At 35.0% G+C, this 14,864-nt stretch overlaps 1 long non-coding RNA gene across 1 annotated transcript in view; it reads right to left on the bottom strand.

The window, feature by feature from the left end:
• Positions 1–302: 302 nt before the first annotated feature.
• Positions 303–14,864, bottom strand: part of LOC117195955 (uncharacterized) — an 85,165-nt gene continuing 70,603 nt past the window's right edge. Inside the window, exon 4 of the long non-coding RNA XR_007477392.1 lies at positions 303–812. This is a non-coding gene — a long non-coding RNA (uncharacterized LOC117195955). The remainder of the gene's footprint in view (positions 813–14,864) is intronic.

Genomic DNA, 14,864 nt, shown 5'->3' with positions numbered 1-14,864 from the left:
TTAATAAGACCCCAAATAAACTCTCTTATTTGCAAACTTCTGTGTATTTTTTTTTTTTGGTTGACACTCTCAAATATAAAAGCACAACAAAATACAAACAAATATTTGAGAAATATAAAAAATATTAAAGAAAAATTTACTATGAGCAATGAGGACAATTGGTCGAGCCAAAAGCTGTATCTATGAGTCTCAGGACAAAAACATAACACTATGAAATAAATATTATAGCAAGAATCAGGAGCATGTTATATTCAGAAAAAACTAAAAACTAACTTCTCTAGAAGGAGAGCAATCAGAAAATAAGAAATAATTATGTTAAAACACAATTTCTATTCTACTTCAATAGAATGTCTAGAAAAGATAATGCACATGTAAGTGACCTTCAATTTAAAATGTAAAATTCTCCTGAAGGTTCAACAATAAGTAAAAGAGATATAAGATGTAATAGAAAAGTTTAGAGATATAGAGCCCAAAGCCATATGTTCAAGCATCCCTATTAAAAGAGAATCAACAAGAGAAAACAGAATTTAGGGCTATAACTAAGAGCTGAAAATATACCTACTTATCTTTACATTTAGATAGTCTACTAATGTTTGGCAGAAAATTATTTTAAATATACATATACGTAGATATATACTCATAATGTTTCACAAAAAATAATTTAAAATGCTGAAATTTTTAATAATTATAACTTTACCTCCACAGTAGCAAGAATAAGACTGGCACGAGACATGTCATGAATAATATTTGATGCAAAGTGACTGACAAGCAGCAAGTCCTTTGTCTCTTCAAAGTTTTGATTACCATTGATCCTAGAATTATACATGACAAAAACAGTAAAATGTGAGGGCAAAATGAAAATATTGTCACGTATGTAACAACCCAAAAACCTTATCTTCCTGATAGTCTTTCTAAAAACAGCAATTTTTTTCATCAATGAAATGAGTTTTTAAGATCTTCATTTTCCTAATCAATAAATTCTGGATGGTTTCCAATGGGCCATTTCTGCTTGACATTTGCTAACAAAACTAACAAAAATATCCGTTACGAAAACAAAAATGACTTGATGAAGTGCACTAGAAAATGTAAAGGAGGAAGTTGTGCTCTACATCTAACCCGAGAGTGCGATGGATAAATGTGCCATTAGGCAGGAGCAGCCGGCCCAACAGTCTATGGGCCCAAATTATGTTAGGAGAACATATGAGAACTACTAGTGAAGTGATGAGAAGTCACTCATGACCCTGTACAATTTTACTGCATAACTGATGAAATCTATTCCTAAAATCATATATTCAATCATTTATCTTCCAGGGCATATATATGAAGGAAGCAAACCTAGGTGTATGCATACAGCATATATATGTGATATGCTACCACCCATCCACAGTGGTTGACAAAAGCATGATCATTATCTCACATGGTAAATGTCCATCAAGGGTCAGCTGGGGCTCTACTTTGCTTTGTCTTCACCCGAGAGCCCAGACTATTCACGTTCCATTTTTGGGTTTCCACATTTGTTGAGGTGGGAAGGAGTGCACGTGGTAAACTGTTCTCAAGCTCCAGATTTTCAGCCGGAAGTATGGAAATTGCATGTTTTCATGGACCTTTTTTTTTTTCATCAAAGCACAGCTAGCTTTAAGAGCAGTGAATTGTAATTCTCTGTCTAGAGGAGAAATGACCACAAATTTTTGCTGAATAGCATTTATGACTAACATTTTAAAGAATACCTTTTGTTTAATTTTATCATAATATCATCTTTGACACAAAAGGATTAAACTTATTTCTGTAAAAGAGGGGTATTAATTCTTTTAGCACATGCAGATTTAAGTCTGGGTTCTTATCCTATGGCCAAAGACCCATTATGTAATTAGGAGAAAATCATCCTGTCTCTAAGATCTTCCATTTTCCCAGGCATAAAGTCAATCTCAAAGATCTTCAACTTTCTTATCAATAAAATCCTAGAAGGTTTTAAAGGGGCCTTCCCTTCTTGCTTGACATTTGCTTCTACTTTACAGACAAGACATAAGAAATTTAGTACACAGAAAGGTTAGGTGACAACGAATTTCACAGTACATGTTCATGACCAATTTGAAATCTATTACACTATTTATATACCTCAGCTTACATATATTTTATTTCAAATACACACAGCAAATCCCTCAGAACAAAAGCAAAGGAGTAGTAATAATAATCGCAACTACAAAAACAGAATCTGTCTTAAAAAGGCCAAGTGATCTATTTTCTTCTTCAAATCTCCATTTGCCTATCACATACTGGGCTCTTAGAGGCAAATGATGGTTATAGAATGAAAAAATTAGATAAATTTAGAAGTGCCCTGAAAAATATGTCACGTCATAGTCAAGACAGTATGTAAGATGTATTGCATGAAATAGTTGTCAGCAAAATGCTCTTCAATCTCTGCAGGATTCTCTACACTTGAAAGAACAGATGCTCATTGTATTTGATGAGCTGCAGAACCACTGCCTGCATTGAAAACGAAACAATCAGGAGTGAAGTGACATTGAGGTGCAGCAAAAGCAGCCACTTTGCAACAAGTTTATATTCAGCCACTTTTACCTTCCTTGAGTAGTTTGTGAGATTCTGGTAACAAAATATCAAGAAAATATTTATTCCTTTTTCTTGATTTTAAATTATGGATTTGCTTAATTCATTTTTCCTCTCAATATGGGAAACAGCAAATTAAATACATGCAACCAAGATTTTTATTTTCAATGATATAATATAAAAATTACTGCATTCTCCTTATAAAAATGCAAGACTTGTAATGATAAAGAAGTTAAAAATAAAATTATCTTTCATTTTCATATTAAAATTGTCTTTCAACATTCATTTCATGTTTCTCTCCCAGAATCAGTTACTGGTTTTAGTTTTGTGTAAATGTTTACAAGTAATGTTATATGTTTATATGCCTCTCCACGTATAAAGTTTATGTAGATATATATTGTGTGTAAGTGTAAATATGTTTGTATTTGTGTACGTATATTGTATTCAAGATATAAATTATTGAGTTGTAATGTGTTTACTTCTGTGTGCATCGTGTTATTTCTCAAATATAAAGATCTCCTTCAAACTTTTTAAAGTTCAGTAGTAAGCTGATATTAAGCTAGTTATGTTAGGATATGATCAGACTGGTTCCTAAAATGTGGAAATAATTCTATACCTATATAGTAACTAGCATTTACCCCAGGACTTCCTAGTTCCCCCAGCCACCTTGCCTCTCCCAAGGAGCCCCATGCCCCAGCAATCAGCTTGACACTTGGCTAGCAGAAGTCCTTCAAACCTTGCTCCAGAGCCCAGGGCAGCCAACAATTATTCTGAATGGCCAAAGAAGTTAATTATTATCAGTATCGCCCCAGGATATATCAAAACATAATTTGCCTTTTTTTTTTGCGGTTTGCGGGCCTCTCACTGCTGTGGCCTCTCCCGTTGCAGAGCACAGGCTCCGGACGCGCAGGCTCAGCGGCCACGGCTCACAGGCCCAGCCGGTCCGCGGCATGTGGGATCTTCCCGGACCGGGGCACGAACCCGTGTCCCCTACATCAGCAAGCGGACTCTCAACCACTGCGCCACCAGGGAAGCCCCTGTCATTTTGCCATCGGTCATTCTTTCTCCTACCTTCTTATATTACTTGTCTTCATAACATTTTTCATCTTCTAATAAATGATCAAAAATAATCATAATTACATTAACTTGATAAGGGTGGAAGGTTTTCCTGTGTTTTTACTGCTGCATCCTAATTGCCAGGCATATGGCAGCCTCAAGGAATGTTTATTGAATTAACATCCTCATGCTCCTACCCACACTGAAAATCTCTATAATTTTTGCTAATAAAATAAACTAAAAATATCACATTGTTTTGTCCATTAGCATTTCCTGCTTATAAGTGAGATTGGACATAATATTTTCAAAAGATTACTGCTTACATACATATATATATTCTATAAATTGCCAGTTTATTGTTCACTGATTTGTTTTCTCTTATATCGGTCTCTGTTAAGTTTGTTGAAGTCCTTGTACTTCTGAAGGCAACTTGCTATCAGACACATTTCAATATATAGTTTTCACTTATTCCTTTCCTTCATTTATGTTGTTTAACTTGCAGATTTAGCTTGATTTCCTTTATTTCTAGGGTAGAATTTTCTTTTTAATTTCTGTAACTTAAAATTTTTCTTTTCTTGTTAGTTACCAGCTTTATTTCACTGCAGTAAGAACAAAAGACTTGCATGACTTCTTTTATTTTGAAAAATGTATTTTTTAAATTTTCAGTAAAAGTTAGTCACATTAGACAGGCCAAGTGGGTTTGTACTCGGATTATATAACCCCAGGGCCTCAGTGACTTGGCATGTAAACATTTCTTCTTACCCTTTTTGGGTGGCTGTGGAGGCTCACTTCTACACACTCACTCAGGGCAAATGGGATCTTGAACTTCTGTCCTCCAGGGCTATGACATAATACATTTCTATTGTTTAAGCCACCCAGTCTATGGTATTTTGTTAATGTCAGTGAGTTGACTAAGACAGGGCATTTCATGTGCCCTCATCCTCGGTGGCTATTGAAGAATATGCCCAGCTTTCACAGTTCTCTTCATACTCACTGCAGATTGGGGTCCCAAGGGCTGTTTGCTTTCAAAGAGTCATGGGAATTTTCAAGTCTAGACTCATGGTTTGTTTAGCAGCACTTCAGTCTCTATTCACATCCACTCGAATCTAATCAATTCCATGTGCCAGCTATTTTTGGAAAATAGTTTTCAGATCTGCTATCTTTCTTTACTTTTTGCCAAATGTCTGTCTCTCAAATTAAGCTTTCATAGTCCTCTGGCAAAAGCTATACCCCTACTCTGATTCATGTCCTGAATCATTTTATGCACTGACAGATATTACTAGTTTTCATACCATTGTACTGCTATATTTTCCTGAATTACCTTAATCAGGTGAGAAATTTTAATAATAAGAAAGCAAGCTACACTCTTAGTCTGACTTTTTCTTCCAGGCTGAATTTCAGAGGCCTTTGTTGCTACCATATTTTCATGATTTTATCTCCTGCTGTAAAGATTAAAAAGCATTTTACTGCTTCATTATTTGTATACCCTGAATTTTTCAGATTTCTTCATTACTTTTTATTTTGGCTTGAAAACAATCTATTTTCTGAGTTCATCATTTTCATGTAATACCTGGTCATATCCAGTCAGTAGTGATCAATACACAGTATTATAATTCAATTGTAGAATATCTTCTCCACGATCTAAAAAAGTTCAGTAGGCAAACGATCTAGCTTCTGAGCTATATCTGATGAGTTTTACCAAACGTTTTGCCACTTCATGGCATAGAAGGCTGTCCTTCCATTCTCAGGAATCAATTTCTTAATTGCCCATCACCTGGTCCTTAAAATAATGCCAGCTATTTTAGGCTTCTGATAGGACAACCTCACTTCCAATAACTATACCATTATTTATATTAGGATAGGATTGGATAGCATAGAATGGATATGCTATAGTAATACCAAAATTCCAAAGGCTTAAAACAACATATCTATTTCTAATTCTTATGGCATGTATGATGTGAGCTGGCAGAGGTTTCTGCTCCCTTAGGAGGTGGGATCTTTGAATTTGGACTTGGCCTGGGATTGGTTTTACCAATGGGATGGTGGGAAATGCGATGCAAGCAGAGACTTGAAACCACCAACATGAACCAAGTGAACCATAATAGTGCACAAGAAGATGAGGGGACACGCGGAAGAGAAGGGAGTGCCCTGTGTCACAATTTACTAACTTCCAGAGATAAGAAGGTCATTTCAGATCATCTCACTACTGGCCAGCTGTCAATAGGCATATGATAGAGCCCATCAGAAATCATTTGAACTCCCTCAGACCAGGAGAACTACCTAGACACTAAAAAAATCATGAGCTAAATGAAATAATTAGCTTTTTAAGGCAATATGTTTATGAAACCAAATAGATTTTCAAGATTTAAGTTTCAGATTTTTTGTTGTTGTTGTTACACAGCAAAATCTAACTGATACATGAACTATTATCTAGAAATGGGGTGCTGCTGTAAAAAAACCTAAAACATGTTGTATTAATTTTGTGTCTGGAATAAGTGAAATCTGGAGAAGCATCAAGGAAATTGTGGAACTTGGAAAAGTGGCATAAAACTGCTATATCAGGCTGGAAAAATGGCAACCTGTATTATACGCTGTTGGAAAAATTGTTAAAACTGCTGCCTATGGCAACTTGGAATATAGAAATGTACCTGTGGAGCTTAAGAATCTGGCCAAAGAAATTGCTAGAATTTAATATAGAAAATTCACAAATATTTATATCTTTGAATAAACAATATTAGCAGTTTTCTCAGTGAGTCCCCCCTTGCCCCCCTTATGTATATTCTGGTATGTTTAAGAAAAATAGATGGGTGTAATCATGTGCTATAGAAGAACATGATTATATAAATATTACCTTATATCAACTTTACAATGCATGCTGAACACATTGAACTGAAGTATTACAAAACAAACTTGAATTTAACATGTGGTGAATCATTTTGAAAGGAAATTTAGGTGTGATTCCAGTGCTTAAAGTTAAAATTCTAATCACTCTTAAATAATCATAATGCTATACTATAAAGAAAGATTAAAAACAGAAGTTTGTAATTAGGATTTGAAAAGTGTGTATAATATAATAGCAAATGCCCCATATATTATCTAGGGGAAAAAAATAGCAAATGCACCAGTCAAAACAAAATTAGCTTGAAGAAAATGCATTTATTCCATTTTCTTACTGAAGATAATTATGTATCTTTGATTTTGTATTTTCACTTTCTTTTCAGTCTAATCATAGACTTTAGACTTTCTGCAAATGTCATTTTATAGACTCATCTTGTTTTGAAAATCTCAGTAAAGAATACATTAGTGTCAGACAAATGTATCCAAAAAGAAACCCAGTAAGCAGAATGGGAAATCCTGTTTTTAATTTGATTTATTTCTGCTGAAAGCCATCACTAAACTTTATCTAAACATCAAGGAAATACATGATGAGACAGTATCCATAATTCTTTAAATATATTTACTACTAAATTCTATATTCTGAGCACAGTGAAAATAAAAATAACTAGGATTTGGACAAAAAATTCATATATTAATATGTATATATTTACTCTCAAAGTTGGTGTGCCCAAGGGCTCAGTCCCTGATCATTTTCTGTCTATACTCACTCACTTAGTGATCTCATCACATTCCTGACTTTAAATATCATTATAACCTGATGATACAGAATATGTATTTATGTCAGAGAAGTTTCTCTCAAACTTTAAACCTGAGCCCAAATTCTACTTGTTATTTCCACTCAAATTCCTAACAAATATCAAAACTTAGTTTGTCCAGAGCTGCCCTCCTGATCTTCCCACATCCCAAACTGCTACAATCACAGCCTTTCACATAACATTTGATGGGAAACTCATTGTTTCATTTGCTCAGACCAAAAAATTTAAGGACAGTTTGATTTTCTTTTTCTCACACCCCACATCCAGTTCATCAGGAAAACCTGTTGGCTGTACCTTCAAAAATATATCTAGAATCTGACCACCTCTCTCCATCACCATGTTCCTGATATGATTCCCCATCATCTCTGCCTGGACCACTGCCATACCTTCCTAACTGTTCTCTGTTTCCGTCCTTCCTCAGCTATATTCTTAAACATGTATATCAAGTCATGACTCTCCTCTGTTCAAAACCCCACAGGAGTTCCACATATTACCAAGAATAAAACCAAAACCAAAACTTTCCTCATTTCTCATTCTGCTCAATTCACAGGGGTCTCTTTGATACTTCTTGGTAGAGTCAGGTACATCCTTATCTTAGGACATTTGCACTGGCTAGAATGCTCTTCTCTCAGATATTCACTTTGCCAATTTCCACACCTTTTCAAGTTTGTTCAAATGTCACTATCACATTGAGGCCAACCTTGTCCAAACTGCAACATGATCACTGCTTCCTTTCCACCCACTCTTGATTTTCCTTATGCTCCTGGGTATATATACACATTGTGTGTGGGGGTGTCTGTGTGCATTTTACTTGTTCAATAGCATTTATATAGTGCCTGGTACATGTGCTCAAAAAATATTTGTTGAGCACATGTAAAAATGAATGTTAGTGAATGAACATTTATGACTAAAGAATTCTAAAATTAGCTAGAATGCAAATAGAGTAAAACACAATTGGTAAACACTGCAATGTAATTTCTAATTTCAGAGGATTAAGTCATTTCAATATCATCTTCCTTAGTAGTACTTAAATTATTAGAAATACATTTAGCTTCCCTCTTTTCTCAGGCAAATCTCATTTCATTTATACTTTTTTTAAAAAAAAATTATTTCTGGCTGCGTTGGGTCTTCGTTGCTCGGTGCAGGCTTTCTTTAGCTGCAGTGAGCGGGAGCTACTCTTCATTGTGGTACGGGCTTCTCATTGTGGCGGCTTCTTTCGTTGCGGAGCGTGGGCTCTAGGCGCGCAGGCTTCAGTAGTTGTGGTGCGCGGGCTCAGTAGTTGTGGCTTGCGAGCTCTAGAGCACAGGCTCAGTAGCTGTGGTGCACCGGCTTAGTTGCTCTGCGGCATATGGGATCTTCCTGGACCAGGGATCGAACCCATGTCCCCTGAATTGGCAGGCAGATTCTCAACCATAGCGCCACCAGGGAAGTCCCTCATTTATACTTTAAATGTAAACTTAATTTCCCTTCTCTTCTGAATATATTCACAAATAAAGACAATTTAATTTAAAAATATGCATGACCATAAAATAAACCCTGTTAATGGGATTGTTTTAGAACATTTACATTTAATTTAAATGTAGATAAGTATAAACTGCCACCTTGCTGTTTGGTTTATATTTATGCCATGTGTTCTTTGTTCTTCTTTTCCTCAACAGTTATAGTTTTATATTTATACAAATATATAATTTTGAGATCTAATATGATAGGTAAAGCTATTTTATAATTGCATACAAGACTAACAAATGGAACTGTAATGCTGAATCCTATTCAGATTAGGAAGATGTATTGACAAAATGACAACAGCAATTTCATCTAGTATTCAAACCAGTTTTGATTTTGTGTTCACAGTTAGGATTTGCTTTGCCCCGTTAAGTTCACAAAAGTTTTGTACATTTAGAAGTTGTAAAATTAAATTTTCATATCTAACTAATATGCTATTTGACAATATTGTGATTCTTCTTTTAGAAAATAAGAAAAAGACCAAATTATGATGTTGTGCACAAGATATGATAACTAAAGATGTCATGTCTCCCCTGCTCACTTAGCATGAGAATTTGGGGGTGAAGATAAAGTGTAATATTCTTTGTAGACAATGGGCATTGGAGACATATTGGGTCTAAAATGTCACATGGAACTAGGGAGCGTGGTAGTAATAAAGACCAAATTTAAACATAGAGATGTATTCAGATTTCATCAACATGATTCTGTGTTTATTATATCTTTTCTTAGTGTATTGCTTTGAGGCAGCAATAGAAGGTGGAATTTAAATTTTTAAAAAATATATAAAAACTTTACAAGCTTTTAAAATTAAACGTAACTCTCACAAATTTTATCTCCTCCCTTTTCCTGAATATACTGAAGTATATTTTTATTTTGAGTAAAAGAAGACAAAAATAAGATTATGATGGATAATAATTAAAATATCATTTTAAGGAGATACTTGCTTTCAGGTTTTTTTTTTTTTAATTTACTAAAATTTCATCACTCTGATAGCTACAGATACTTTTTACAGTAATTTCTAGGTCGTACAGTTTAATAATAAGAGACTATCATTGAAATACTGCATTTTATTCATCAGTTGGCAGTAAGGCCCAGGCTATGATCAATATTGTTCTTGAAATAAATGTGTAGGAAAAAGCATGAATAGATGGGCAGATAGATACGTCAATAAATAAATTGATAGATCCTTGCAATTTAATCATAGAGAAAATTATATACAATATGTAGTGCATTGCTTATAAGTTAGTAGGGAAAAGCACAGTTGTACTGTCCTGGCTGGATCCTTTATGGCAGTATTTGGAGAGAGATGGGATGTCCCATTGAGTTAGCTCTTCTTCTCAAGTTTAATTAATTGATTCTAGAAGAGCTAATTTACCTGTTACAAACGAGCACAAAGCATGAAGGATATTGTTGGGGAACAGGTATGAGGAGGAGAGTGAAAACCTGACTCTCCGCACATCAAAGCAAATCCTTTGCAAAAATATTTAGCCTATTTTCCTTTACTAAAAGCCTTTTTCTTTTTACTTCACCAAGGCTAAAAATGCTCTCTGCATCCCCGTGGGAACACTGCTTTGACCACCCTACAATCAATGTAAATGACCCAACTGCTCACAGGTATATTAGAGGCAGTATCATGTAGGTCACTGAAGTGGATAATTTCCTTTGAAAACAAAAAACAATTCATGGTGAAAGGAGCTGACCATCTCCAGGTGTTATTTACTAAGCTGAACTTTCAAATATACAGAAGTATCCTTCTCCCTTTAGAGTGCTGTCCCCAATGTCCAATCACATGATAGCTTCTCATAAGGACCCCATTCACATAGTCATTATTGTTCTGATGAAGACCTTCTAAGTAACAAATAAAATAAATTTGCTTCTGGGTACACACGGGCATGAAAATTAATGGAGAAAGAAGGTCCTTTTTCTGTGTGGATCATCTATAGTTACACCTTGCTAAACAAAGAGAGAGAGAAAACAGATGGCTTGAGAAAATTACAGAAGACTTGGGATTCCATGTGGGTATTTATCACCAAAATTTCTATTAAGGGAAAATAATTACAGTTAATTACTCATTGCCTTGATTTTCTTTGTATGAGTTTTGTTACTGAACCCAGGTTTGGCTGCTTACTGCTTATAAGCCTATAATTCAAGAGGCAAGTGTCAGTAGAAAGGAAAGGTGCTTTAATCAGAAAAGCTGGCAATCTGGGGAGATGGTGGACTCATGTCCAGAGACCAACTCTGAAGATTCTGCTCGGTCATGAGAGTTTTTAAAGGGAGAAATGGAAGGGGAAGAATCTCAGTGAATCATGGAGGCAAGAGGGTATGAGAGCTAAGCATTTTTAACTACTTAATTCTTGATTCTTACTTCTTTTTATCTAGGAAAAGAATCAACAGGTTAGACAAGGTATGGCATGCATTCAGGAGAGAGCATAAGTCAGGAGTTAGTTTCAATTACTTAGTGATCTCATTCCTATAATTAGATTTTTAAGGTTAGAGGGGAACAGAAATGGATAAACAGGAAAGGGACAAAGAGCTGCTTTCAGTTTGACTCAAATATATAATTTGCTTTATCATTTAAACCAGGCATAGCACTAGTTTATCAAGTAATGAAACCAAATAAATTACTATATATGGAAAATATCTCAATAAATGTTATCATTGGGTTTATCCTGATTCTAGCATTCTTTAACATAATTTGTCTTAATGTTTGAAAGTTGGAAATACTCATCTTCACGTCATATATTATAATTAATAATATTTATTTGGTTTAGCCTCTGTACTCAATGCCAATTACTAAAACAAAACAATTAAAAGGGAAAGTCTAATGAGGAGGTTGGCTTGCCGTACATATTTTGTTTTATTTATAAAACAATAAAAATAGGTAACATACTATGTCTCAAGCACAGATGTTTTATCTTTAAAAATAATTCTGAGAGTACAACGTCATTATCTTCATTTTCTAGATGAGGAAGTTGAGGCTTAGTTAGAGAGGTAAAACATTTTGCTCAAGGCTAATCATTTAAAAAATTGTAGAGAAGAAATTGAACCTAAGTTTTTCTGGCAACAAATATTTTACTCTTTTTATTATACTATAAAGCTTCTAAATTTGAACTGAAATTTAGCTTTAAGTTTAAATACTAGGATTAGAAAATAGTAAGAAAGATTTTTCTCGTTTGTCTTATGCAAGAATTTGCACTAATTTTTGAGTAATCATGCCAAAACTATATATTGTATATCTGATATATCAATTACAAAATTCTACCATATCAAGACAATTATTGTTTTAGTTCTCATATATTTCATTTAATATGTATGCATTTTTATACTGTCATCTTTAGTGGCCTCTGGTGACAGTCCACTAAAATAACATTACTTTCTCCTTTGCTTACAGACCCTAATTTGTTCCCATCTTATGGGAAGATAACTATTTCCTGCTCAAGGAGTATATCTAAATTTGTCTGAAGTTCGGTTGTGGCAATTGTATTCTTCTTTTCAGTGATTAGTTCATGGTCATTTGATTCAATTCTGGCCAATAAGATGTGAAAAAATGTCTTCAGGGACTTTTAGGAAAAAATCCGTATTATTTAAAATGAACTTTGAGGAAGAAATAGTCTTTCTTCTTCTATGTGACTTTGCTATGTCTGAACATGGTACACAGAACTCTTGCTGCTGTAAGAAGCCTGGAAGAAGAGCTTCTAACACACTGAGTTTGGTGGAGCAGAAAAAATAAAACTCAGGGGTTCTTGATTAAACAACAAGACCTGGGGACACTGTACCAATAAGTTTCAGGCTACATATGATAACAAATTTCCTATGCTTAAACCATTTGAGATGAGCTTTTCTGTTATTTGTGGCTGAAGGCATCCTACTTGTCACCCTGTGATACAGAGGTGCATTTCTATTTCTAATCACTATGAAACCCAACTTCCTTATGGTTCAGTCTAAATGAAAGTTCATTCAAGTGAAATCAAAGGGTCATTCAGAGCAACTGGTACCTGTGATGCACTTCCTCTCCTTTTCTCTCTCTCTGTACCAGCATTTTTTCTTCGTTAATAATTTGAGGTTAGGGCTTCCCTGGTGGCGCAGTGGTTGAGAGTCCGCCTGCCGATGCAGGGGACACGGGTTCGTGCCCCGGTCCGGGAAGATCCCACATGCCGCAGAGCCGCTGGGCTCGTGAGCCATGGCCGCTGAGCCTGTGCGTCCGGAGCCTGTGCTCCGCAACAGGAGAGGCCACAACGGTGAGAGGCCCGCGTACCGCAAAATAATAATAATAATTTGAGGTGAAATTCACACATAAAGTTAAGTAAAAGTGAACAATTTGATGACACTTGGTACATTCACACTGCTGTGCAACCATCTCCTCTATCTAGTTTCAAATTATTCCCATCCCTCCAAAGTACATATGGCCACACCATACCTTGAGAGCAAGGCATATTCAATACTTGTCTTTGTATATCCAAAATATAACACAACTCCTGGCACAGAGTAGATACTCAAAACAAGGTCTTTAAAAATACAAGAGTTATTTCTTTATCACTAAACTTTCTTTTTAATAAACACAAACCTAAACTTAGATCCCATAACACATTTAATGAAATTATTTATTGTTGACAACCAGATTAGTTAATATTATAAAACTTGCCATTTTTTAAGAATCTGTCCAATAAAGTAAAATATTACAGAAAAATGCAATATTCTGAGAAAAAACTTTTACGGATAATTTGTTTGGTTTTTTTTTTGTGCGGTATGCGGGCCTCTCACTGTCATGGCCTCTCCCGTTGCGGAGCACAGGCTCCGGACGCGCAGGCTCAGCGGCCATGGCTCATGGGCCCAGCCGCTCCGCGGCACGTGGGATCTTCCCGGACCGGGGCACAAACCCGCGTCCCCTGCATCGGCAGGCAGACTCTCAACCACTGCGCCACCAAGGAAGCCCTTTACGGATAATTTTGATGCTTATAGAGGCAATCTATCACTCTATTACATTAATTTAAGTAAACATGTGTTATAAGGTAAATTACTCTATAAATTAGTGTAAATATATATTATAGAGGTATATAAATTATTTTATTTTATATTTAGCATTATAAAATATATCTAACAAAATAACATAATGCATATTATATGTATGTGTGTGTGTGTATATATATATATATATACTCATAAATCTATATGTGTAAATTTGAAAAAGTTAAAACCAAACTCAGAATTTACAATAGATTCCAAAACATAAAAAAGTGAAATATGGTGGAAAAGACTGTTTTCCTTTTGTTCACAGACTGTCAGGTCTAAATTGTTAACGTGAGAAATACTTTATTGTGTTTCTTAAAATCATCACTAAATAACAGTTGTTATCCAGCTGCTTAGTTGATATTGATATTTACACTTATTTTTAGTTTGTGTTACTTATGGGAAATGTTTAGATTTCAAAAGAAAATTCTGAAGAAAAAAACGTAGAAATAGATAATATTATGGTGGGCAGTTGGGATACTGAGACACCATCACAAAACAGTTACAAGACACATGCTGAAGAAAGGAGGGGTTGAAACGTCTGCAAACTAGCATTTCAAGAGAAGCAAATATAAGCCACACCACATTTTAATGGACTTTTCAGTTATTTCAACATTATTTTTTTTATAAATTAGACCTTGTATTTAATCTTAGTTTAATCTAAACTTTTCAAAAGCAGTTACAATAAAGAGTATTTTCATGTTGCTCAAGGGGTCAAGGTCATGCATTTGACACCAATTCTGACTGGTTAGTTCAACCTAGAAAACTTTGACTCCCTGGTGAGGAGTCCACTGGCCTCAATGAAAATGGTAATGTCTCAACAGGAGCTCATCCCCCCAATGTAGGGGAACAGACTGGAGTGCTGTGTTCTGACAGAGTGAGGAGCAACCTGCTGTTCCAAAGCCAACAAAGCTAACATCTGCAATTTTACTTAACATCAAGGGATCATTTGAAAAGAATAATCATAATTAATTCACATCAACAAATGAGTATTAACTATGGTCATCTCCTACACACACAAATTTACGCTTTTGCTACAATGACCAGGTGTAGTAGTTACTGTTTTCTCTGTGTGTACAT

This window comes from Orcinus orca, chromosome 5 (genome assembly GCF_937001465.1).
Source record: "Orcinus orca chromosome 5, mOrcOrc1.1, whole genome shotgun sequence".
In the NCBI taxonomy this organism is placed as follows: Eukaryota; Metazoa; Chordata; class Mammalia; order Artiodactyla; family Delphinidae; genus Orcinus; species Orcinus orca.
This window is presented reverse-complemented; position numbering and strand designations above follow the sequence as displayed.